General features: G+C 40.4%; 1 protein-coding gene and 1 long non-coding RNA gene across 3 annotated transcripts in view; one reads left to right on the top strand and one right to left on the bottom strand.

The window, feature by feature from the left end:
- LOC138964636 (uncharacterized) overlaps nucleotides 1-25,997 on the top strand; it is a 546,641-nt gene that overhangs the window by 202,446 nt on the left and 318,198 nt on the right. The gene's annotated exons all lie outside the window — the stretch shown is intronic.
- Nucleotides 1-25,997, bottom strand: part of LOC138964802 (uncharacterized) — a 210,941-nt gene that overhangs the window by 19,129 nt on the left and 165,815 nt on the right. The gene's annotated exons all lie outside the window — the stretch shown is intronic.

Here is a 25,997-nt window from a genome sequence, read left to right as displayed (position 1 = left end):
CGACGCTTAAAACATTCCTGGGGATTTACGACCTTCAGACATGACGCAAGTTAGGTTGACCCTCATTAAGTTTCAATGTTTTGTTTACAAGTAGTTATAAAATGAACAGTTATCAATTTTTCAAATTTTTCTTTTAAGCTACAGCTTTGAAATTGTGCACATCAAGACATAAACCAAGTCTGGTTGACCGATGTTTTAGGTAATACAATGTTTTGAAGCTATATTTTCACACGCTTTCATGGTTTGATAACATTCAGACATAACATATGGTGCGCCAAATTGATATTACTATCGTTAACTGTTATATAGGGTTTTGAAACTATCGTTAACTGTTATGTAGAGTTTCGAAACTATCGTTATCTGTTATATAGAGTTTCAGAAACTATATAACAGCTAACGATAGTTTTATCAAAAGCGTGTCGGTATTGTTCCCAAATGGGAAAACCCTGAAATGCCATTGCAAAACTGTCTTTTTTGCTACGAATTGTACATTTTAACTAGAAACACAATTTAAAAAACTACAACATTAGTTATTGACCGTTCTTCTGTTGTCGTCGTCTTCTTCTTCTTGTCGTTCACTGTTAGATCGTCAGTCCGGACTGCAGGGCGAAACGTGCTGTCCTCTCCAAGTCCTCTCTGGGGCCATATAGCTTCTTTAGTTGTCGTCTTCTCAAATCATTGTTGAGTTTGTTTAATATTAGCTTTATCATATCATTTGTACTTTCGGCCGTACCGTTTTCCACGTCTGCGGTTTGAAGACAGTAGGCCTACTGAATATTCGCGGAAAAGACCATGACAGACGCACTACACAAAACAGTGGTTTTTTTCAAAACAAACACAAAACAACGTGTTTCCCGAGTGACATCCCCCACGACGCGTTTTGGAAAACACTGCATGCTTTCGCATCGTGTTTTGGGTACTGGACGGGTCAACCTGACACTGACCGTTGCCCACTGCATGCATGCCAGCCGTATGTGTACAAACTGACCCGCACAGCGCGGTAGCGAGAACGGGTCAAGCTGACACTGACCAATATTTCTGTGAAAACAGGAAGCGTGCTATATGTAACGAAGATTTGATTACTTGATTAAACGAAGCAGCGAAATGATGGACCTATTAGACGACAGTTAGTTGAATATGATCTACTAAATGTTGTAGTAATTTAGTGCAAATTCGCTCGAAGAAACGTTCAGCAGCCATTTTGCCGGCATCGAAACATCCGACCACGCCTTCGCTATTTTTAGAAACTCTATATTACAGTTAACGATAGTAATATCACTTGCGCGCACCATGCCGGCGTTTTGCGAAACCCTCGTTATCTGTTATTCATAATTTTAGCAATAGTGCGCACAAACGCGTTATTGATATAACTCTAAATAACAGTTAACGATAGTTTCGAAACTCTATTTAACGGATAACGATAGTTTCGAAACTCTATATAACAGTTAACGATAGTTTCAAAACCCTTTATAACTGCTTACTATCAATTTGGCGCACCATATAGTATGTGTACAAACTGACCCGCACATAGCGCGGTAGCTGGAACGGGTCAAGCTGACACTGACCAATATTTCTGTGAAAACAGGAAGCGTGCTAGCTGTAACGAAGATTTGATTACTTGATTAAACAAAGCAGCGAAATGATGGACTTATCAGACGACAGTTAGTTGAATATGATCTACTAAATGTTGTAGTAATTTAGTGCAAATTCGCTCGAACCATTCAGCAGCCATTTTGCCGGCATCGAAACATCCGACCACGCCTTCGCTATTTTAAGAAACTCTATATAACAGTTAACGATAGTAATATCACTTGCGCGCACCATGCCGCCGTTTTGCGAAACCCTCGTTATCTGTTATTCATAGTTTTAGCAATAGCGCGCACAAACGCGCTATTGATATAACTATAATAACAGTTAACGATAGTTTCGAAACTCTATTTAACAGTTAACGATAGTTTTGAAACTCTATATAACAGATAACGATAGTTTCGAAACTCTATATAACAGTTAATGATAGTTTCAAAACCCTTTATAACTGTTAACGATAGTAATATCAATTTGGCGCACCATAATAACACAAGATTGGTTGCGCCTGGTCAAATTTCAAGGTCACACTGAGGTAATTTAGGTAGAAAATTATTATAATTTTCTTGAACGCTAGCTCTCTGAAAATTCACTCGCCTCCGAATTTCTTATTCTAGAGCTTTCAAACTTCACACACTTCCATGGTTAAATGACCTCTAGACGTCACGTACGTGACATAAGTCTGGTTCACCCTTGTCAAAGTTAAAGGTCACAGACATACGGGTGAAGTTTGGGTAAAAAAATAAACATTTCTATACTTACTTGAATGGTGGTGTTTTTTTTTCAGACTAGATCTTTCAAAATGCACACATTTCTGATTCAAGAAGCATATGAAGCTGACTGTATGGGCATTCGCTCTTTGTCAGGTGTTGTAAGCAGCAAGACTACAGCAGAAGTTCGACAGATAATGGGATAAATATATCAATGATAACAGCGAGTGTGCATTACCGCACCCGCTTTGAAAATATATCATTCGAGACGGCTTCCCCGACGGACACAATAGCATACGATACGTAGCGTAACGTGCGTGGAATCACATGTGTAGCCTACACATTCAACCTTTGTCTGACAAAAACATGAGAAATGGCGGGGGAAACCCGCACTTGATTGGATCTAAAGTACACGTTCAAGTCACACAATTGGATCGTTTTAAAGAACCTTACCAACGCTGATAACTTTTGACTCTTCATCAACAAACAGCGCGAAGCAGTTAGTTACTGATATGTGTCGTTTTTGTCGCATTACCAGCTAAAAACGACATCAAACCCGCCTTTGACCGGCACGGTTGGCCTAGTGGTAAGGCGTCCGCCCCGTGATCGGGAGGTCGTGGGTTCGAACCCCGGCCGGGTCATACCTAAGACTTTAAAATTGGCAATCTAGTGGCTGCTCCGCCTGGCGTCTGGCATTATGGGGTTAGTGCTAGGACTGGTTGGTCCGGTGTCAGAATAATGTGACTGGGTGAGACATGAAGCCTGTGCTGCGACTTCTGTCCTGTGTGTGGCGCACGTTATATGTCAAAGCAGCACCGCCCTGATATGGCCCTTCGTGGTCGGCTGGGCGTAAAGCAAACAAACAAACAAACAAACCCGCCTTTTGTGGCTTCTGACAAGAATGGCACCCACATCATTTCGCATGAATGACCGTGATGTTTCGATCTGTGTCACATTTCTTGTTTTGGCCAAAAATACAAATAACGTATAATATCTGTGAATTAGTTAAGAATTTCGACATAATATATATGATTTTCAGTTTCGGTTTGCAGGTTAATTACAATCCACCTTTGGTAAGGTGGTCCCTTACCCCGATTCAAAAACAAACAAAAATGATTGGAAACACGGTCAAAAAATCTGTTAGTGTCAGGGCCCGCAGGGGCGGACGAGGGGGGGGGGGGTTCTGGGGTTTCCGGACCCCCCCCCCCCCCCCCCAGCCAAAATAAAAAAAATGTTATGGTGCATTTCTTTATTTTACATTGATTTTCAATTTTTGGGTATTAATCAGTGACAAAATCTGCTGCCTGAAACTGGTAATGATCATCCTCATAATGCACCAGATTGCACCATTTTGCATCCTTTTTTTTCTAAATGTTCCGGGGGGGCATGCCCCCGGACCCCCCTAGCAAGCTCGGCGCTTTGCGCCGTCGGCTCGGCGCTTCGCACCCATATCTTCACAATATACTCTTGGAACCCCCCCCCCCCATAAAATGAACTGATCCGCCCCTGGCCCGTTCTGTGTCAATCCATTTTTTTGTAATATAAAGGGGAAAAAAGGAAATTGAGCCTAGGCTGGCATTTGCCGTACTGTAACTTGCATTTTGCAATTGGCATTTTGAAGTTCCGTACGAACTTTTGCAAACTGCGGACTGGCGTCAAACAGTGCCTTTCACGTTCAAGGCTTTCCTTGTAATGTTAGCCGATGAGCAAACAGGCAAGTTTTGGGATGAGAGTTAAATGCCAGCCAGAGAGGAAAACAAAAGATACGCTTGAAAAGGACTCTGGCAGCAAAATCCCAGAGGTAAACGAGTCTGGTCTGCTCGAATCAGTAGCTGTTGACCAACTTCCGGGTATGGGTATAGGGCGGGGGAAGGGTGCAGGTGAGGGGAGGGGTGCATGTTTGCTTTTGTTGTGTGCTTGGCATAATTGATTTTACTTTCGACCGTGGCGAAGTGAGTGGCTTTATTTTTATTTTATCGTGTTATGCACATGTCATGGGAGTTGTTCGTTGCAGGTTTTGTTTCATGTGAATCATTGCTTTCAACACGCTCTTGGGGTTCAAACAATTGTTTTTACGCAAAGTATATATTGAAGTGCTTGTCGAGCACATTTATAATTTCATCTTGTTGTGCTCCTTTATTACATCATACACTACACGGTTTTGTATTTATGTTTCTGAATAAAATACTTTCAAACCAAGTGCTTATTGCAAACGCACACACACACACACACACACACACACACACACACACACACACACACACACACACACACACACACACATTTTTCTCAAATACTGATATGGGTTTCCCCAGCTGATCAGCCTCTACAGGATACGAGAAGAGTTTAGAACGGTGACAGCAGAAGGAATGCATCACTTTTTGAAATGGTTCATACGTTTACCGGAAGGGAGAATTTGAAAACAAGAGTTTAAATAAGAGGATGGCTGGGATCACGGACAATTTCGATAGCATGTCGCTTCATGGCAACCTGAGAGACTGGTCAGCTGTCTTTGTGGTTGCCAAACAAGTTCGCTGGCCGTCCCAACAATGCGGTGCAGTTTGACTTTTTAATTTTGTTTTGTTTTGTTATGGTGCCATACCATGTCACAATGTTTAAAAACTAAAGTGCGTTCAACCAGACTTCGATAAATAAGTTCCATTACACTTTGACTGACATTAAAGTTTATCTTATATGCTGTGATGAGACAGATTCCAAGGACAGACAGAAAGTGCGTCTGGGTAGTTCTTCAAATTCATGAAACATTGAATGGGCTTCCAGCTTCTGCTTCCTTTTTGCACAACAGTGACAGAAAATCAAACATTTATTCATTCTGTAACGAACGCAAAGTTGTAAAAAATGTGACATCTTACAAGTACAATAAAGTACAACACGATGCAATATAATATATACAATGTTGTACAATAAGTGAACAGCGCCGTGCATTCTAATGCGATATGATGATGCAAAACAGTACAATAACAAGAATTCGTGTAATTCAAAATAGTTCGACTTATTCACTCGTTTAGTTTCCAGATGATCTAAACAGGCTCGTCATATATAAAAGAACAAGAGGCGAAGCCTTCACGGCTCACGTAAGAAATCGACAAACAGTAACACAAACTCAATCACTCCGTCACACATACACACACACAGTAAGCATACCGTCGCGATATAACCTTGAACGGTTGAAAACGACGTTAAACACCAAATAAAGAAAGAAAGAAACCGTAAGCATAAGTGATACGGTGCAAGAGTGCGAAACACTAGATCTAGACAGAGACATACATACAGATCTGTCTGTCTGTAGCCTACTTTTTACATTTAGTCAAGTTTTGATTCTAAATGTTTTAACGTAGAGGGGGGAATCGAGACGAGGGTCGTGGTGTATGTGCGTGTGTGTGTCTGTGTGTGTGTGTAGAGCGATTCAGACTAAACTACTGGACCGATCTTTATGAAATTTGACATGAGAGTTCCTGGGCATGAAATCCCCGAACGTTTTTTTCATTTTTTTGATAAATGTCTTTGATGACGTCATATCCGGCTTTTCGTGAAAGTTGAGGCGGCACTGTCACGCCCTCATTTTTCAACCAAATTGGTTGAAATTTTGGTCGGGTAATGTTCGACAAAGCCCAGACTTCGGTATTGCATTTCAGCGTGGTGGCATAAAAATTAATTAATGACTTTGGTCATTAAAAATCTGAAAATTGTAAAAAATATATGTTTTTTATAAAACGATCCAAATTTACGTTTATCTTATTCTCCATCATTTGCTGATTCCAAAAACATATAAATATGTTATATTCGGATTAAAAACAAGCTCTGAAAATTAAATATATAAAAATTATTATCAAAATTAAATTTTCCAAATTAATTTAAAAACACTTTCATCTTATTCCTTGTCGGTTCCTGATTCCAAAAACATATAGATATGATATGTTTGGATTAAAAACACGCTCAGAAAGTTAAAACGAAGAGAGGTACAGAAAAGCGTGCTATCCTTCCCAGCGCAACTACTACCCCGCTCTTCTTGTCAATTTCACTGCCTATGCCGTGAGCGGTGGACTGACGATGCTACGAGTATACGGTCTTGCTGCGTTGCATTGCGTTCAGTTTCATTCTGTGAGTTCGACAGCTACTTGACTAAATGTTGTATTTTCGCCTTACGCGACTTGTTAGTACTTACGAGGACACGATGGCCAGATCGACACTGCGCTTTCAGTCGACAGCGCTTCCTCGCGCAGACACTGAAAACACGCTGTGCAGATTAACCTGTAGGAAATCTCCTTTGGTATCTTCTTTATCTATTTTTCTGGAGCTACGAAACCGAACAATGTGAAATCATGAGTCGTCTTCTTCGAATCGGCGAACTGCAGCTCGGTGATAAAAAACGCTGGCGCTGGATCCGACCCGAGTACTCTTCAGACTGGCTCGCTCCCCCAGTATGAAAGTTTTTGTCTTGTGCACGTGGATTTAAAAAATATATATATATTTATTTATTTTACACAATTAAAACAATTATTAGAGTAAAATAAAACATTAAAACGTTCATAATAAACAATAGTAAACAAGAATTAAAAAAAAAAAAAAATTGACCGCCCATGCCGGGAATCGAACCCGGATCCCTTGGATTTAAAAAAAAAAAAATTATTTATTTATTTTACACAATTAAAAAAATTATTACAGTAAAATAAAACATTAAAACGTTCATAATAAACAATAGTAAACAAGAATTTATTATAAATAAAAAATAAAAATACAAAAAGAAAAAAAATAGACAGCCCATGCCGGGAATCGAACCCGGATCACTTTAGCCATAGTCGGAAACGCTTTCCACCAAGCCACCAACTCTATCATTCGCCAGTGAACTCAAATGCCTATACTCCTCGCGCACAGTGGTACACGCACGCAAAGCACGCACGCACGCAAAGCCTGGTGTCGCTGTCGCTGGCTGGCTGGCGGATTAGCCGAACGGCTGTTCTATCCCACCGCGAATCGCGCCCACCGTTAAGAGTCGTTTTTGTTGATTAATTCGCATTTAGGTCCCAGGTAACATTATGAAGTTTTAATACGATCAATCGGACCTATTATCAAGTTAGTGTATCAACTTTTGAACGAACTGCGCCCAGTAGTTTCCCAGCAATAAGCTGTTAAGTCAAGACGAACAGACAGAGAGACACACAATAAAAAACGCTGGCGCTGGACCCGAGTACTCTTCAGACTGGCTCGCTCCCCCAGTATGAAAGTTTTTGTCTTGTGCACGTGGATTTAAAAAATTTTTTTTATTTTACACAATTAAAAAAATTATTAGAGTAAAATAAAACATTAAAACGTTCATAATAAACAAAAGTAAACAAGAATTAAAAAAAAAATAAATAAAAAAATAGACCGCCCATGCCGGGAATCGAACTCGGATCACTTTGGCACAGTATGAAAGTTTTTGTCTTGTGCACGTGAATTAAAAAAAAAAATTATTTATTTATTTTACACAATTAAAAAAATTATTAGAGTAAAATAAAGAGAGCGACAGGGACACTGTGTCAGTGATTCAAGGTGGTGGCTTGGTGGCCAAAGGGATCCGGGTTCAATTCCCGGCATGGGCGGTCTATTTTTTTTTTTTTTTTTTAATTCTTGTTTACTATTGTTTATTATGAACGTTTTAATGTTTTATTTTACTCTAATAAAAAAATTATTAGAGTAAAATAAAACATTAAAACGTTCATAATAAACAATAGTAAACAAGAATTAAAAAAAATTAAAAAAATAGACCGCCCATGCCGGGAATTGAACCCGGATCCCTTTGGCCACCAAGCCACCACCTTGAATCACTGACAGTGTCCCTGTCGCTCTCTCTCGTGCTCTCTGTCTCTCTTTCAGTCTCACCGAGACCAAACCTGCACTGTAGTTTCTTTGCCGAGACCAAATTAATCCCCACCCGCTGGCTGGCTTGCAAATCGTCTCGCATGCGATACGCATGCTTTTCATGACGCACGCGTTCGGCTGTTCTATCAGCTTAATGGCTGGCTGTCGCTCCGATTGAATTCGTCCACTGGAACGCCGAAGAAGAAGAAGAAGAATTCGTCCAACCGTCAAGAACTTTTGTGTTTTTTTGGGGCATTTAGGTCCCAGGTAACATTATGAAGTTTTAATACGATCAATCGGACCTATTATCAAGTTAGTGTATCAACTTTTGAACGAACTGCGCCCAGTAGTTTCCCAGCAATAAGCTGTTAAGTCGAGACAGACAGACAGATAGACAGACACACACACAATTAAAGTCTGTTGGACCCTAGTACTGCGTACTCGGGGATTAAAGTCTGCTGGACCCTAGTACTGCGTACTCGGGGATAAAAAACGCTGGCGCTGGACCCGAGTACTCTTCAGACTGGCTCGCTCCCCCAGTATGAAAGTTTTTGTCTTGTGCACGTGGATTTAAAAAAAAAAATATATATTTATTTATTTTACACAATAAAAAAAATTATTAGAGTAAAATAAAAAACGCTGGCGCTGGACCCGAGTACTCTTCAGACTGGCTCGCTCCCCCAGTATGAAAGTTTTTGTCTTGTGCACGTGGATTTAAAAAAAAATATATATATATTTATTTTACACAATTAAAAAAATTATTAGAGTAAAATAAAACATTAAAACGTTCATAATAAACAAAAGTAAACAAGAATTAAAAAAATTAAAAAAATTAAAAAATAGACCGCCCATGCCGGGAATCGAACTCGGATCACTTTGGCACAGTATGAAAGTTTTTGTCTTGTGCACGTGAATTAAAAAAACAAAAAATTATTTATTTATTTTACACAATTAAAAAAATTATTAGAGTAAAATAAAACATTAAAACGTTCACAATAAACAATAGTAAACAAGAATTAAAAAAAAAAAATAGACCGCCCATGCCGGGAATCGAACCCGGATCCCTTTGGCCACCAAGCCACCACCTTGAATCACTGACACAGTGTCCCTGTCGCTCTCTCTCGTGCTCTCTGTCTCTCTTTCAGTCTCACCGAGACCAAACCTGCACTGTACTTTCTTTGCCGAGACCAAATTAATCCCCACCCGCTGGCTGGCTTGCAAATCGTCTCGCATGCGATACGCATGCTTTTCATGACGCACGCGTTCGGCTGTTCTATCAGCTCAATGGCTGGCTGTCGCTCCGATTGAATTCGTCCAACCGTCAAGAACTTTTGTTTTTTTTGGGGCATTTAGGTCCCAGGTAACATTATGAAGTTTTAATACGATCAATCGGACCTATTATCAAGTTAGTGTATCAACTTTTGAACGAACTGCGCCCAGTAGTTTCCCAGCAATAAGCTGTCGAGACAGACAGACACACACACACACACACAGACACACAATTAAAGTCTGCTGGACCCTCCTACTGCGTACTCGGGGATAAAACATTAAAACGTTCATAATAAACAATAGTAAACAAGAATTTAAAAAAAAAAAAAAACAACAGACCGCCCATGCCGGGAATCGAACCCGGATCCCTTGGATTTAAAAAAAAAATAAAAAAAAATTAATTTATTTTACACAATTAAAAAAATTATTACAGTAAAATAAAACATTAAAACGTTCATAATAAACAATAGTAAATAAGAATTTATTATAAAAAAAAAATAAAAATAAAAAAAGAAAAAAAATAGACAGCCCATGCCGGGAATCGAACCCGGATCACTTTAGCCATAGTCGGAAACGCTTTCCACCAAGCCACCAACTCTATCATTCGCCAGTGAACTCAAATGCCTATACTCCTCGCGCACAGTGGTACACGCACGCAAAGCACGCACGCACGCAAAGCCTGGTGTCGCTGTCGCTGGCTGGCTGGCGGATTAGCCGAACGGCTGTTCTATCCCACCGCGAATCGCGCCCACCGTTAAGAGTCGTTTTTGTGGAATATTTCGCATTTAGGTCCCAGGTAACATTATGAAGTTTTAATACGATCAATCGGACCTATTATCAAGTTAGTGTATCAACTTTTGAAAGAACTGCGCCCAGTAGTTTCCCAGCAATAAGCTGTTAAGTCGAGACAGACAGACACACACACACACACACAGACACACAATTAAAGTCTGCTGGACCCTCCTACTGCGTACTCGGGGATAACTGTATCTATACCACAATCCTTCACGCGATCTGACCTAACCTTGACCCCTGACCTGGTCTACATACCACACACGACACAAACCAGTCACCTGTTTTCACCCCCCCCCCCAAAAAAAAAAAAACACCCCACCACCCGTTTTCTTTGGATACACACTTTAACTACATACGTGCCGACGAAATGTTGATCATTGCTTCAATATTTTGAAGCTGTTGCTTAGATAATAACCAGGTAAAATTAGTATTTCGGTGTTTAGTCAAATGTTAAAGTTTCTATCACACACACACACACACACACACACACACACACACGCACAGACAAAGTTTATCATCGCATTGGCTACACTTACGTGAGCCAAAAATCAGATTGGACATTGATAATTGCCTGTCACCACTTTATGATTTTCAGGCATGAGAAGCAAGATTCGAATTGTCAACCCGCACATTTGAACACCTGGATCGAATCAAAAATTCTATTTGCGAAAGCCATTTGTCAATAAGTCTCTACTCTCATTTGTGAAAAAATAGAGATCCTGTGGTAAGGTGCAATGAAAAGACACCCAAGGGACCAGCTAAAAGTGTCCCAAAACATTTCCGGTAGCCTTTCATGACATGTACTTTGACAATGATAATAGACAAAGGGACAACGGAGTGTGCTTTTTCACAGGAGATGACCTATTATCAGAGGGGCCGGTGTAACACGAAATTTTTACTCCACGAAAAATTTACTCCGGAGTAAATATTTCGTACGAAATTCTTACTCCGAGTACACTTTTCGTACGAGAAAAGAACTCCCCAAGGCACCAAAAAATTACTCCCTCCACGACATTTTTACTCCCCATTTTTTTTACTTCCAGTAAAAATCTCGTACGCAAAAATGGGATCTGGCGAAGGGATAATGCCAATAAGGCCTAAAAAAAAAAATAGGTGTGGTTACGGTAACCCGACCTACCCTATTTTTAGGGGCCGATCCTATAACTTTTTATTACATTTGTCACAAAAAAAAAAAAAAAAAAAAAAAAAAACGAGTGCAAAAAACGCAATGAAAGCGAAAGCGCCCGTGTCGCACACTTATTTCCCTGTCAAGTAGGTTTAATTTGTACACATTAGAAAAAAAAGTTTAAAAAAAAAGTGATTGCCTACCTACCTACCCTATTTTTTTTGGCTATGTTACCGTAACCACACCTATTTTTTTTTTGGCCTAAGTGATCTCGCGCACACGAATGTCGCGCTACCCTCCTTCCACCCCTTCCACCACCAAGACTAACAGGGGACAAGGGAGTAAAAATTTCGTACACCTGGCATGGGAAGTTAAATTGCTCGTGTTTGGGTGAAGTAATTTATTCGTTATTTATTCGTCATGGGAGTAACATTTTTGTACGAAATGTTTTCTCGGAAATCACCTGTCTTAGGGAGTAATTTTCTCGTGAAATGGGGGAGTGCTTTTTTCGTAAAGGGAGTAACTTTTTCGTACAAAATGTTTACTCCGGAGTAAAAATCTCGTGGGAGTAATTTTCTCGTGTTACACCGGGCGTCGCAGATACCATGGAATGCCGTTACATGTACCGTAGACACTGAAGGATGTCCTTTTGCAATTTCCTAACTATCGTATTGTTTGATTTCGCTTCGACGAGTCAAATACAAAAAGAAGCTTGTCACACCGAAAGCACACATCCAAATCCCTCCAAAGCTTGAAGGATCCACAGTTTAATAGACCCAAGGGGCTCAATGAAGGGATCTATTGACCTTTGTATCGACCGTGGCCCTTGAGTCTATTAACTATCGGATCCATCAAGCAAATCTTGTCTTGTCATGTTTTGCAATAAGCTTAAAGGCACAGTAAGCCTCCCGTAAACCATCACAGATACGGTCAGGCTTTTACACACAGTACAAACACCCTTTCATTTAAACACTCACCGATTGAGAACATCCTAGGTGCCCTCCGTAAAGAGCGAACAATTTTCAAAGAATTTATTTTTGCGTGGTTTATCTTACCCCTGAGCCATCGTGAACCCGTGTGATCCAGTTTCCCATTTTCACAATGTAGTCATCAGTTAGTTATTTGAATGCGACTCGATGTGAGCTTATTTACAATAGCACGTTTTTATGCACGAAACAAACGGCTGTGGTTCACAAGAACTCTAGCGATGGCTTTTGACTGTTGAGAGGAACGGCGACATGCATAAACCGTCGTCTGCTACGACCCTTGCGTGACCCTTCTTCCGGGCTTTTCTTTTTTCAAACTTTCACAACTTCGAATTGTACTGATCTTGTCTTGATGAAAAAAGAATTATTTTATGATTAAAGAATGTTTGTGTAACAAGCTGTCAATTTATTATTTAGATTTTAAAAGTTAGGTCTAGCGCAAAAACGCACCACGGTCCAAAAACATTTTGATAATCATCGATTTACGGCTATCGCCAGTTTACATCGATAAAATGAGACCCGAAGGGAAGTAACTCATTTTTGACCTGAGTTCAGGATGGGTCCAAAAAGTGTTCGAGACAATCTGGGGGGGGGGGGGGGGGGGTGTCTAAAAGGGATGTTCCTCTGTATATAAGCTTCGAACTGGTACATGTAGCAGCTAAGCCACACGATAGAAAATGGCGTCGTAGACTGCTTTGAGGTCAGTTATCACCAGGAGACACAGCACGCCAACAAAGAACACTATGCCAACCCCTCCTGTGGCTTTGGCCGAAGGTCTGTCGTCTGTAGCCGAAGTTTTTCGCCGCCGGGTTTTTGACAGATTGCTTTTATCCAGAATCAGATTCTCCTGCAGCTCCCGCGTCACTTCCTCTATTCTCGTGACGTTCATGACGACGTTCTTGTGACATGCGCACTGGCAGTTATTATTATGGTGGCCAGGATCTTGGGTTGTGGTTTGGTCGTCACCTGTTGGTGTCTTTCCTAGGGCAAAAAAAGGACCACACAAGATGATGGCTGGTGCTTGCATTTGATTTGTTTGGGTACTAAATAGATAAATGAATAAATGAAGAAATAATTAAATCATATCATGTTTGCATTTCTCACATCGTGAACTCCACCCCACCCGCCTAACGCTTCCCTGACACCGTACTGCCACCCGGACCCACGCACACGTAACGAATTCGTGTTTGAGTGAGTGAGTGAGTGAATGAGTGAGTGAGTGAGTTATAGTGTTTGAGTGAGTGAGTGAGTGAGTGAATGAGTGAGTGAGTGAGTTTGAGTTAGTGAGTGAGTGAGTGAGTGAGTGAGTGAGTGCGTGAGTTAGTGTTTGAGTGCGTGATTTAGTGTTTGAGTGTGTGAGTTAGTGAGAGAGTTAGTTAGTTAGTTGTGATTGCCTGTTATTATACCGTGCACTGTTGTCGTAGACGCTTCATCAGGTGATGTTTCAGTTGTCACGAGTAAGACTGTCCCTGATGATCCTGACGTCATGTGACTTTGTGTTATGCCATTCGCTGATGATGCAGCTGTCGTCACTGTTAGCGATGATGACGTCGCATTCGCTGATTTGGAGGTCGATGTCGTAACATCTGAAGACGACGACGTCACAATTGCCTCTGTTGTTGTCGATGTTGTTAAATCTGAGGATGCTGGTGTCAGCATTGTTGAATCTGCTGAGGGCTCCTCTGTTGTGCTTTCTGAGATTGCTGTTGTCGTCACTGTCGATGGTGACAATGTTGTACTTTCTGCTGTTGTAGTTGTTGAAGTTGAGAAAGTTAAAGGTGCTGTAGTCTCCACTGTTGTTTGTTCCACAGTTGTAGTTTCTGGGAGAGCAATGGAGACCACACAACACATGTCAAAATATGAGAAACAGAATTGGGAATTGGTCATTCTGAGAATATAAAGTGCAAGTGAATTTGTAGCGATATGTACCCGTTCTGTTTGGAACAAAGAGAATTCCTGTTGTTGTATCTAGGCAACGTATTGACTTTATCTCACAGGATTTGGCATTTGATGACATATACCTCGGTATGGGATAATGTTTTGATATGGGATGGGATCACTGGTATATATTGAGTGGAATCTATTTTAATACCAGAGGATGGAATGGGATGATAATTATGGTCTGGTATCGTATTGTGTCGATTGAGATAGTACGACATGACACGACACAACATAACATGTAGTGATACAAGAATAACCGGTAGTTAACTTCCCTAGCGGAAGAGGATTTAGACATCTTTTTTTCAGACTGACACAGACACACGCAGTCGCTTGCCTAAAGTTAGCTGCGAGGCTTGCCTACCAAGCAGAGCCGACTGGACAAGTCGTCGAGACTTTCAAGGTGGTCGTCTACATTTTTGCTTTTTTTCAATAATCTTATGGTTAGATTTTGCTGAAAAGATATGTCAGATGATGAATGAACCATGGGGAAAAAAGTTATAGAAAAAAAATATATGTAAAAAAATATTTTATTTTTGGGTAGCGTGACTCATGCTTCCAATATTTTGTTTTCTGTTTTCTGAGAACATGTGCTTTGCATAAAAATACTGACCAATCAAATTCATGTCACTATGCTTATAGCCACGCCCAAACAAGTGCAGCAACAGTTTGACACTGGAGCGCTGTCCACGCTTTTTTTAAACGCACGAAATGCACGGGATTTGAGAGGAGTTTTGCGCTTGGCATTTTCCAAATAAGGATATCCTACTGAGTACTACGCTGGAATACTACAATGAATTTTCAAACGGCTACACTGGCTTCGTCTTTCCTGATCGAAAGGGGGTGTATTGTTGACTAGATGATTACCCGCTTCGCCGGGTACCGGCTTCGCCGGGAAGAAGTAGAGCCGAATACCAGGCTGCGCCTGGGACCCGGCTCTGCCGGGTGTACGCCGGCTTCGCCGGCGCACGAAGGAAAGGAGATAAACGCGCAAAACACTGGAGACCTTCTAAAAATAGTAACGTGCAGTGACCTTCTAAAAATAGTAACGTAGTAACGGGAATATGGATTGACGCCACACGTACGGAGGAAGGGAGATAATCGCGGCTGAAAACACTGGAGAATATAAGGAAGAGTTACTGGTAGTGGATCCCGACAACAACAAAAACAACAACAAAAAAATCGGTTCAGCGCGCACAGCGCTGCGCGCTGAGAGCACGTGTTGAAATATCTCATCGATGAGGTTGTGTCTGGGGTGTAGCTGAATACGGTGTCCAAATTTGAAAAAGATCCACCGAGAACTTTGGCCGTGCATCGCGAACAGACAGACAGACAGACAGACAGACCGACAGACAGACCGACAGACAGACAGACACTAGTCGTATATATATATAGATAATTGTAGATAATAGACTCTGCATTTTAATGGTCAAATGGCGATTTCGGTATAAAAATGTAGACAAGGACCTTTAAGCATGATATTAATTGGCCAAAGTCGATTTCGCAAAGTCCACTTCACGAAGCTCGCTGCACGAAGCTTTGGCACTGCATTTTCGATAAAAAGACTTCGCGAAGTCTTCGCGAAGTCAACTGTTGGCTCAATTAAAGAAGACCTTTAACAAAAAGCTAAGTAACGCATCTTAGGCGAGGCAAAAAGTGCCACAATTAGGGGAAATACGGTGCCCATTTCTGAGCTGTGACTAAACAGCTTTTACGGATGACCTACCTGGTAGGGCTGGAGTGGTCACGGAACTACAGTTGATCAGGGGTTTCTCTTGCCACGTGTTGGTCACGCCCAAGTTGGTGCTGGTGTTGTACTGGACTGAAACACAAGACAGAGACATGCAACAATCACGCGTCACAAGCGGAAGGTTGCTAATGGGCAGAATATACTTGTGCAGAGTCAGCGGCACAGACGACGCACTGCAGATTATTGATGCCGCGGAAGGGATTATGACGAGTACTTGGCCTGTTTCCTTTCATGCAACGTTTAGCGGGCTGGGATCATCTGCAGTGCGTCTTCGGTCCTGCTGAAGTTACATATATATGTGAGCGGAGCCCCTTTCATATGTAACTTCAGCAGGACCGACGACGCACTGCAGCTTACATTTTACGTGTGAGAAGAGCATTTTTCAACTTGGATACATATCAACAATCAACAGCCTGACTGCTTCGTGTGCAGAGCGGGAATTATATTTTGAAGTCAACTCGCAGATTGGTATGAATATATCGATAAAATGAATTCATCACAAAATACAAACTCTGCACAGTGAGCCGTCAGGCTGTTAAATTTTAGTATCAGTCCAAGTGAAAGCATGATGCTATCACATGTAAAAACCTGGATCGATCTGTGGTGGTGCACATGATCGTTTACACGAGACTGAGTTAATGTACCTTTGACAATACACTATATTCTGATAAGCCCAAGACCAATCTTAAATCCGCTTCTTCGCCTGGAGTCAAGGAGTGTCGACAAGGTCCACTCGATACAAATTGGCCTATAGGTCAGTTCTTTAACATGCTGTTGAATAGATATATTTAAGATAAAACAGAAAAGAAACAACTGGGAACCAGCAGCGAGTTTCGTCTGAGATTACAAAAATATGTAGCAGAGTAGAGGAGAAAGAAAAAGATTATTATGATTAAGAAAATAGTTGAAGTGATTCGTTGCTGCCCTACATGCCAGATGGCACAGCGGATAGAACGTAAGTAAGACAATAACTGTACGCATTAATTAAACATGTAATTAAAACTTGCTCACGTGAATAGCAATCCCTGACCCATTGATTGTTAGCGGGACCACCGGCTCCAGAACCACAATAAATGGGCACGGTACCAACGTAGACTACACATTGAATGCTGCCCTGATCCACACTGAGAGAAAACATCCAGCACACGTCACGAGAACTGCTGTCGGATCCTTCGTAAGCCAGGCAGTACGACCGACACTCGACGTCCGACGGAGCGACGCTCACGTTAATGGACCTCAAATTGGCGGAAATGATGTCACATCCGGCGGAAGAGTTCCTGAAGCTTGTGCAAGGACCTGTGGGAAGAGAAAATGAGGTATGTTGGATTTTCAGTCTCGGCTAGGAAAAATGAGTGCGGTAGTTTTAAGATGTGGTGGTAGTGTTGATTGTTGTAATAATGGTGGAAGAAATGGTGAGAGAGAGAGAGAGAGAGAGAGAGAGAGAGAGAGAGAGAGACGGACGGAGGGAGAGACAGAGACAGGCAGAGACACTGAGAGTAACCGCGAGATACCGAGACAGAAGTCTGAAGTCTGAAGTCTGAAGTCTGAATATTTTAATGAGTAGGCCTTGGGCCCTTTTCATGGAGATGAGCACATCTCAAGCACCAGCATACAAATGCACATATTGAACAAAAACAAGAACATCCTACTTGTATCGCCCTGTTTCGTTTACGGATTATGGATTACGAATGGAAAGCGCCTTCATGACAAATGTAGAAAAACGTAGCAATAGCGGCTTACTAGTGTTTGAAAACAGCATGGTTAATTTAAACAATGATGGGATTCTAGTGTATTTTCGTGGAATATAATATTCTCTTAACTCAGCATATTTAGGGCATACTAAAATAAAGTGGACTTCATCTTCAACACTGCCACAACAAAATGGACAAGATAAATCAGCGGAGGTTGCATTTAAATTAAAGCGAAATCGATGCACTTTCAGAGGAGATACTCCCAATCTAAGTCTAATCAGAAGATTTCTAGCTTTAATATGTTTCAAATCACTTAAATAGTTGGATAATCTTAGGGTTGATTTGAAGGTTCTGTACAGAGAGAAACGTTCACTTCCTTGTACATTTTCAAGCCAGGTTTGCTTGTAGGATGAAATAAGTGTTTCTTTAAATGCTGTTAGGAACGCCCTCTCATCGCCAACACCTTGGTTTTCCCATACTTCATCAAAACCGTACATGTACAGAGTGTAACAGATCGAGGAGGCCCATGTTTTCTTATTTTGTTCATGGAGATATTTCAGCATTTTATACGCCTTGCTCGGAAGGCGATGATGTGGCATCCTCAATATACGTAGCCAAAAACGAATGCATTTAACAAAGCTGTTTATAAACAAGGGGTACCTTCCCGTTTCTCCATAAACCATAGCATTTGGTGTTCTCATACTCGTATTCAAAAAACGTTTAAGTGCGAATAAATGAACTCTCTCTATAGGTGTATGGTCTGCTTCAACCCCCCAAACTTCGGCACCATATGCCAGCATCGGTTGAATCTGTGCGTCGAAAAGCTTGAAAAAAATAGCTGGAGACCTGTCACCCAGTTGCCATAAACATTTTAGAATACCAATGACTCCCTTTTTCCCTTTTGCAGCAAAAACATTAAGAGTGTGAGAGAAGGACAGGCGTGTAGACAACCATACTCCTAAATACTTATACATGTTCAAAACGCTCATAGGATGTCCATACCGAGACAGAGGGAGGCAGAGACACTGCACTTTTCGTCAAATTCAGTAAATCACAGACGTAGAAAGAGCTGCAGTCAAAGACGAACAAACTGACGAAATTAATAAGCAATAAGACTCATTTTCAGGTGGCAGAGGAAGTGAGTGAGGCTGCCACACTGTTTAGTGTATCATTGGAGCTGGTCTTGGCACTGACGGAAAAAGGTTACAGTAAATTCTCGTTACCAGGAAATTCGCGAAATCCCTGGAAATTTCAGTAAATTTGTGAATTTCCTGTTTCACTCAGGGATTTCACAAATTTCCTAAAAATTCTAGGAAATTCGCGAATTTCCTGATTTCAAGGGGCAGGAATTTCGCAAATTTACTGACACGCATTTGAAGGGTAACAAGTGCTTTGTTGGTTGCTTGTGAACCATTAAATGAGTCTAGTTTCCTTAAATTAATTACACATTAACATGCTTCCATTTGAAACTTCGAGGTCGTCATCGTGGATTGACGCCCGACCAAAGCTGATTGAAGCCCGACGGAGCGAAGCGACAGAGCTGGGCTTCAAATTAGACTTTGGGAGGGCGTCAATCCACGATGAAGACCGAGAAGTTTCAAATGGAAGCATGTTAATGTTGTTGTAATTCAATCTGACGACGATTTCTTTCCTGCTTTCATGCGATGGTAAACAGACAGAATTGGTTCTGTTCTGTTCACACACTACTTTCAGTCCAAGGGTCAAGTCCCAAGAAATATGTCTCTGTATTCCTATCTTATCACTCTGCTCCTGTTTTGTTTTCTTTCACATACATTTCCCTTCTTTTTTGACGGGTTTCTGGACAGCAAACTCTAAAACAAATTCTTTTCATCACAAAAGCGATCTTTGAAATTGACAGACGTAGTCCGGAAGAATTCATGCATCAACTTACGTCACGTATTCGACGTCATCACTTCGCATACCTTATGGTCTCGGTATTTCGTTGGCCTTCATATTTTCTACTTGTAAAATGACCCTCAAAGCTAACCGAGACTAGTTGAGGTTGTATCAATGCGCCTCGCCAGCAGGTGGTTAATGGCTTTTTTAGCGAGTGGTTATCGACAATTAATGACCGGTAATTTTTAATGAGCTGGGGCATTATGACCAATCACAGGACCTGTTTCATTAAAACGCCAACCTGATTGAATTACAATGCAAGTTAACACTCATGTTTTTGGTATTGCATTTCAGCATGGAGGCGTAAAAATTAAGTGATGAGTTTGGTCATTAAAAATATGATTTTTTATAAAACGATCCAAAAATAATGTCAACTTATTCTTCATCATTTTCTGATTCCAATAACGTATAAATAGAGAATACTACATGGCTTGCTGTGTCGTACCAGATTTACACGAGTTGTTTTTTTAAATATTGAACTGCGAGCGAAAGCGAGCTGTTCACTATTTGAAAAAGCAACGAGTGTAAATCTGGTACGAAACAGCAAGCCATGTAGTAGCCTATTCTGTTTATCCTACATACTGTACTTACGTGTATTTTACTGAAAATGTCCTGCATTCGAGGCAGCTAAATTGAAGACGCTTGTTTTGGAACCTCGATCTCTTCTAAAGCCTCGTGCAATCTATTACGTCAAAGCAAAGAAACGTCACTCTGAAAGTGTGGCGTGACGTGTTAGTTCTAAAGATTCATCGAGGGTAATTAGCGAGCGCAATTTTTTTTCTTCTATAATGACGTTTGTCTCGGTGACTTTGGCATCATAAGCAGTGGAAAAACAGCGGGTCCCTGCCAGACTTGCTTGACATGACCTCATTTACATGATATACACACGTGTGATTTGAACGATTATTATCCCACGGGTGTCTCTCTCACGTATGTAGGATAAATATGTTATGTCACACGCTTTCCTTCTTTGCCACTACTAAAGCAAACGTGTGCAAGCTTGTATGTTGCACGTTTTGGAGCATGTGAAAGAACGGATTCAAACTCGAAATCGTCTCTCCAAGAGCCCCAAAATGCACACACGACTTTTCTCTTACTGTTATCGTTTCTTCTCTTTACAAATGCTTCAACGCTGAGAATACTGATAACGGCATCCCAGACGACAGTACTGTTTCCATACGCGAATTTAGCTGCCCTTGGAAAGTGGCTCGCTCAGGAAGCCTGTTAGTCTGAAACTAGAAGGACAGAGTTCTGAACATAGATGACAAAGACCCCGAAAAGAACAAACATTTCGCGGATGCAGACACAGAAAGACGTCATGAAGAATGCGATGCTTCAAAAGATACAGACTGTGACGATGACTGTGACGTCATTCACATATACCGAGACGTCATTCATAGTTGTTCGTTCACTTCCGTCAAAAAGTAGATCTCTCCACAATGGCGGCTCCTGTGTTTAGGTTGTCAAGCTTGAGTAAGCAAAACGTGTTTGTTCTCTCCTCTGTTGAAGCTGTGAGACATAAACACTCGATTAGCTGATGTCTAACTCAGCCTGACGGCTTCGTTAGACAATCAACGTAATTTCGTGTGGAAGAAAACGTCTGTCACACGACCAAGTCTGAATAGCAGGTAATATTCAGATTAAAAACAAGCTCTGAAAATTTAAAATATAAAAATTATGATTAAAATTAAATTTCCGAAATCGATCTAAAAACATGTTCACCTTATTCCATGTGGGCTCCTGATTTCAAAAACATATTGATATGATATGTTTGGATTACAAACAAGCTAAGAAAGTTAAAATGAACAGAGATACAGAAAAGCGTCATATCCTGCTCAGCGCAACCACCACCGCGCTATTCTGGCTAGTCAATTTCACTGCCTTTTCCCAGGGAGGTGTACTGACGATGCTACGATCGAGTATACGTTCTTGGTGAAAAAATGCAGTGCGTTCAGTTTAATTCTGTAAGTTCGACAGTTTGACTAAATGTTGTATTTTCGCCTTCCGCGACTTGTTTTTTTCTTCTAACAGTCAATCTATCAAAATCACAATGTAAAATAAAGAAAACGGACTCTCTTTTTTTCTTTTTTTTAAGAATGTTACAAATTTACTAAAACGTTTTCCACTGTTCAGTAAATTTGTGAAAAAATGGCATGCTCATTTCATGAAATTCGCAAATTTCCTAGAATTTTTAGGAAATTCGTGAAATCCCCGAGTGAAACAGGAAATTTACAAATTTACTGAAATTTTCAGGGATTTCGCAAATTTCCTAGTTTCGAGAATTTACTGTAACATATATATATATATATATATATATATATATATATATATATATATATAAATATATTGCTATTTCATATGTTACGTGGATTTCCATTGGTCAATTGGGCAAAACTGAGCTCAGTGCAAAAGTGATATCGACGACATTTACGTCGATATCAGTTTTGATATCGACGACCTCTTTATTGCTTCCCCACTTAAAAAAACAAAAACACCTAAATTTAAAAACAAACAAATATATATGAAAATGTAATTATCCCAGAATTTAGTTGAGCAAGTGACTAAAGACTTTTTGAAAGGAAAGACATTTTAAAATACTGAAAAGTACAAAAAAAGAGTGAACAAAAAGAAATAATAATCAGAGGGAGGGATATGGAACAGCCAAAACTGAGACAAATACTTTTGTAATTTCTTTACAGTAAATACAAAATGTCCAGAGAATTAGCAATATATCTAACAAGTTGACTGACTGTGTGATGATATCTTCTGCTATTGGTCTGTTTCGACAGTGATATCAAAATCTCGACCTCCGGTCTCGATTTTGATATCACTGTCTCAACAGACCATAGCAGAAGATATCATCACACAGTCCGTCAATATTGGGTAATATATATATATATATATATATATATATAAAGACCCATACCCGGGTGACAGACGAATTTACTGAGACTGCGTCAACCTCCATGGTTCAACCGGAGTTGGTCTTGGTACTAAAGGTAAAGCTTTAATAGAGTGCCCTGCATGCAATTGTTAACACACACACACACACACACACACACACACACACACACACACACACATACACACACACACACACACACACACACACACACACACACACACACACACACACACTTACATTAAATCAAAAACCATTTAGACTCATACCAATGTGTTGGTGACACTGAGAGGAAATAATACGGAACGCCACACTATCCAGAGTACCATTAGAGTTGACCAAAAACCACTAGCTGATATATCCCGCTTCCCCCCCCCCCACCCCCCCCTCAAAAAAGAATAATTTAAACTCATACCCAGGTGTTTGTGACAAAGGAATTGACTGGCACTGCCGCACTGTTCATTGATCCACCGGAACTGCATTTGGTACTGGAGGCGGACACACCAGTTGCTGTAGCGTTTGGCGGGCTGGTCGTCAGCCCAGTTGACCCAGTTTCCCAGCGCGTTGCACGTGCTCCACCTGAAGCCTTGTGTTCCTACCGAGTTGAACTGCTGTGCCACGTCGTGGAGGCCGATCCACACGTTGTCGATGCTAACAAAGGAGAGAGAAGAGAGAAACGAATTATAAATTTATACTACAGCATAGCATATATATATACAAGACCTAAAAACAATATTAGAAAAAGGAGGAGTTTTAAAATGGAAGTCAATTTACAGATGGTATAGACTGAAAATCTGAAAATGCAGGGACTTAAAAAAAGGGGTGGGGGTCTAAAAAAAAAAAAGGATGGGGTTTCACTGTATAGTAATCTAGGCTTTCTTTGACAAGTTAAAGAGACCGTGTCTTAATTAAGGCTTCCAGTTGCGGTATGGGTCACTCGAATGCATTTAACGCCAGGTCAGTCAGGTTCACGAATTAGTACTTTCTGTCGAGAATATATGGTCAGTGGTTAAGCTATGTCCTTATATTTTAAGGGTCGCCAGATATGTTTCTGGTGTCTTGAATAAAGGTCATTCTCCGCTGGCTGTCTCAGGTCACACATAGACCTTGAAAAATGGTGTTCAAAGACGAAATATAAAAACTCAAGTATTAATATAAGCAGGGGCGGATTAGGGGCGGGGGGTGTTACAGGGGTTCCGGAACACCACCCCCCCTCCCCCCGGCTGTCCAAAAAAAAAGATTTAATACTAACTTTAAAAGAAATAATGAGCGGCTGCTGACACCAGTTGATCATGTTTAAAATCAAGGATAAGCCATAAATTGTTCATGGGGCCTTGCCCATGTACCCCACACTACCCCTGGACCCCAGGTAGTAACCCCCCCCCCCCCCCGCCCCCCCCCCCCCCTTGCTTAACTGCTCTGCCCCTGATAAGCATACCTTTTTTTTCGTCAAGTGATTCTGTTGTTATAGTATATGTCACCCTATGTTAATCTGAATAAAGTATATATGTTTAAGCCAACAGTAAACGGCATGATTTAACAATAACTGAAAATAAAGTTATTAGAAATGTTTTTTTTTTATTGGTTTTTTTTTCTATCAGTAATATATAGTTTTTGGTATTCCCTGTACTGTACGGTCGAGGCACCAAATTAAATGTTTAACACAAGTTTGTTTTTGCCGCTAAAACACATGATGCAATTACCGGCAGACAAAACGAAACAAATTTGGAAACCCAACAATGTTTGTGCCACATTCTCTCGTGTAAATAACGTGTTTGCATAAAGTAGTTGAAGCTCATTGTCACTGGGTGTCGAGGAGTGACGTTCTGTGTCGGGTAGTTGATTGACACGAAACCTGGACTGGACGGCACTTTTGGACCCGGTCAATTCACTTCACAACGATATGGTATTTATCGAAGTTTTTATTTTTTATATTTTTTATACACTCACAAAACAATATACAATCGTTTGACAATCGTGTCGGTGACAATAACCACTTCTAGACGTAGAAAATAACAAGTCGCGTAAGGCGAAATTACTACATTTAGTCAAGCTGTCGAACTCACGGAATGAAACTGAACGCACTGCAGTTGTTCACCAAGACAGTACAGCTTCGTCAATCCCCGTGTACCGCCTCAACTTTCACGAAAAGCCGGATATGACGTCATCAAAGCTATTTATCAAAAAAATTTTAAAAAATGTCTGGAGATACCATACTCAGGATCTCTCATGTCAAGTTTCATGAAGATCGGTCCAGTAGTTTTCTCTGAATCGCTCTACACACACACACACACATACACACACACACACACACAGACACACATACACCACGACCCTCGTCTCGATTCCCCCCTCTACGTTAAAACATTTAGTCAAAACTTGACTAAATGTAAAAACAGGACAAACAACACATTCTACATAAAATCTAGAAGAATTTGTTTTTTTCTGTTTTTTTTCTTCTGTTTTTTATTTTTTTTTATTGAAGTTTAGTACGCTCTTTGACCGCAATTTATGTTCCTTATAAGATCAAACGCGTCAATTTCACTTTCCGTATGAGGTAATAGGTGGTTTACGGCTTTGGGAAACCATGCTAAAACTTTGTATGATTATCTGAACTTGCGCACTCGTTGTCGCAATTTACTCCACCTTTTATTTTGAGCTGCGCAAGAATCTTCAAATACAAACACGTGGAAAGAAAAAAGGCGCCCCAAACAAAATGATATTTTGACAAAAGCGATATTTCAGATAAAGCATGACATATCTATATATTTTTGGTTTTAGAAAATTATTAAGAATATGATGCAATCATTTCAGTTTAAACCGTTGTTAAAATTGATATTTTAATTAGAATCTAAATGAACAAATCAATTTATGGATTATAAAGCTTCCTGCCTGAAATGCCATCCCATAGTCCAGACCGAGTCCAAAGATTATTTGACCAAAATTTCGATCAGTTTGATTGAAAATGAGGTCGCCACAGTGCGGTCTCAACTTTTCTGATAAGACGGATATGACGTCACCAAACACATTAATTATCTTTTTTTTTTAAAGTCTTAGGATATTATTTGGAATAATTAACGTGCAAATTTTCACATACATACACCATTAAGCCTACTCTCGTCACCCTCAAAGTCTATCCGAAAACTTGTCGAAATGTAAAAAGAAATAAGACAAAACAGGCATATGTCATTTTATATGGTTTTGAAATATAAGTCTTCATGGTGTCAGACACAGCGTTATTGAAAATAAAAAAACCAAGAAAGGTATGTTGCTGGAACGTTTAATTATTGACAAAACAAAACAAAATGTTACGTTATTTTCCGTCATTATTTATTGCCTCGCTTGTGTCTTCCTAGCAAGCAGCTGAACATTTTGTCAGATACGTTTCTTTGTGTAATTAGCGTTTGTTTGTCTGTACGCTTGAAAGACCGCTGGGTCGAAATATCTGTGAACGTAACGTTTTGTTT

The sequence above is a fragment of the Littorina saxatilis genome, linkage group LG1 (assembly GCF_037325665.1).
Source record: "Littorina saxatilis isolate snail1 linkage group LG1, US_GU_Lsax_2.0, whole genome shotgun sequence".
NCBI classification, from domain to species: Eukaryota; Metazoa; Mollusca; class Gastropoda; order Littorinimorpha; family Littorinidae; genus Littorina; species Littorina saxatilis.
This window is presented reverse-complemented; position numbering and strand designations above follow the sequence as displayed.